Genomic DNA, 2,384 nt, shown 5'->3' with positions numbered 1-2,384 from the left:
ATCAAAAGGCAAAATGTTCGGGGATTAGGCACATCTGAGGTTTCTAAGATGAGGAAGCAGTGTGCTCAGACGTGGCCTCTTCTCAGGGAGCACCGGAAATTACCAGGAGAAAGCTATCCTGTTCAGAGTCCTTCTCAGAGGGTCTGGAGATCCCCATCTCGGCACAGCTCCTCCAGGAAAATGTGGAGAAACGGTGAGTTGTAGCTGACTCCGCACTCAGCGTTCTCTGGTACAGGGGATGTGTACTAGGGGCGGGACCCGTCTGCATCAACCCCTCACTCGGAGTTCGGTTCAAGAGCAAGTGGCCATTCAGCTGCTATAATAATATATAATACAGTAAAATACATAATACATAATTAATATGCACTGTATCAGTAATACATAATATTAATTATAATTATGTAACATCAATAGAATTATAATTAATACACACTGATTATTATATATGTATATATTATATATAAATATAATTGATCTAATAATGTATTATTAATATAATGCAATATATTGGTATAATAATTCTTTATTTTATGATATTATTATATATAACTATGTATTATTAATATATTATGATAACTATAATATAAGTTGATGCTACATTGGTTGCTTGTATAGGTAACTGGGCATGGTCATGTCTAGTCTCTAGCAGATGGCATTTATAGCTTTTCCTTATGTTGACAGGTTTGCTGAAAACATGCCATTAGAAAAAACAAATGATGCTGACCTATAGTTCAAGATTTATATAACTGATTTCATATGTCTTTGACAATTCTCTCATATTTTTAGACAGTTACAAAACATTTTTTTCTCCTGGGATGTCATGATAGGAACTTGGCAAGTTGAATGCCGTCTTGAGAGGAATGTAAAAGATTAGAATGTCCACTGATTTCAAATCTTTTTACCAAAACTGGTCTAGAAAGAAATGAGAGAAATTCGGTGTTGTGGTACCAGAGTTAAAAAAAAAAAAGAAAAAAAAGAAAAGAAATGCTTTTTTTGTTCAAAACTGCTGTAAAAATCTTTTTAGTTTATGGTCTATCAGTAAACCATTAGTATGTATTATATGCTCTGAGTTTTCTCTTTAAATATGCCATGTTCATCATTATTCAGTGTACTTGATACAGTTTGCTCTTGGAATTTCAGAAGCTTATTAACTGGATTCATTATTCAATAAAATCCAGCTAAGAAAGAATGGAACATTTTGTAAATAGATATTTTGCTGTGTAATTTTATATTTTCATACACATTACAAGAGATAATAGTTTTCTCTCTAGGAGAGACATCGTGACACCAAATCTCCCCCCCACTCCCCCAATATTTCCACTCTTAGGACCACTTCAGTAAGTCAACTCCTTTTTAAGAGTTTCAGGGATGGAAAGAGCGATTTAATTTTCACTGTGCAGGTTCTGACTGACAACACTGAATTTTTCTTTGCATATGCATACATTTTCTTGTATTTACTAGAGAAACAAATAAGCTTGGAGCTGTTTTTTATTCCCTCCGAGGGTTCTTCTTTTTCTTTTCCTCCTCCATTTGCCTGAAGGAGCAAAGATGAATGTTAATGGTTATTAAATAATCACTTGTTACAAATAACTGATTAGGATTTGGACTATGTCAACAGTTTCCTTGCCAATCTCTTGGCAGAACTCTGATCGTGTTAGGTTTTGGGCAATCAATTTATTCTAATACAAACCATATTGGATAATTGAGATTTTATGCCTTTTATTTCCTTTAAGCAGCCTTCTGAAGCAAATGATTATTATTTTGAAATGCAGCCAGATTCTGGCCACTGCAGGAGTCCAATGGTAAGACAGGATCTTAGTACTTTAGATATTTCTTGGCTTACATCTAAGAAACACTTAGAAAATTGGACAGAAAAATTGTGTCTCTGATTTTCTTATCTGCTGATTATTTGAGCTTCATTAGGAAAGTGACAGTAACCTTTTAATCTGTGACACGTCTTCTGTAATAAAACTTCCCCCTTTTGCTTTATTTTGCCTAAATTTGAGGGAAACAAAGAGTACCCCAAAATTTAGTATTCCAGTCCAGTAATAAGCAACCACCAGTGGTGGGTGGAGGCCCAGGGAAGGGAGCAGAAGGGGGTTTTCTGGGAAGACATCATGCAAATTGACAAGCAGCCGTGCAGAGGATCAGGTGATGAAGTTGAAAGGCTGAGCATGGAAGTCATTTAGGGCCCTCTGTGTGGGTGGGGCCAAGTTCTAAAGGTTATATAAGCATAATGTCAACCAGCCAAATACTTTGAGATATATGGGATCACACAAGAAAGACAGTAACTTCAGATGAATATCTATGGATGAGGACAGGTGACTAAAGTCTGAGCAGTGGTGGCAAACCCAAATGCTTGCAGGGAGTTGACAGGTGACTTA

This window comes from Manis pentadactyla, chromosome 9 (assembly GCF_030020395.1).
Source record: "Manis pentadactyla isolate mManPen7 chromosome 9, mManPen7.hap1, whole genome shotgun sequence".
Taxonomy (NCBI): Eukaryota; Metazoa; Chordata; class Mammalia; order Pholidota; family Manidae; genus Manis; species Manis pentadactyla.
Note: the sequence above shows the minus strand (reverse complement) of the source record.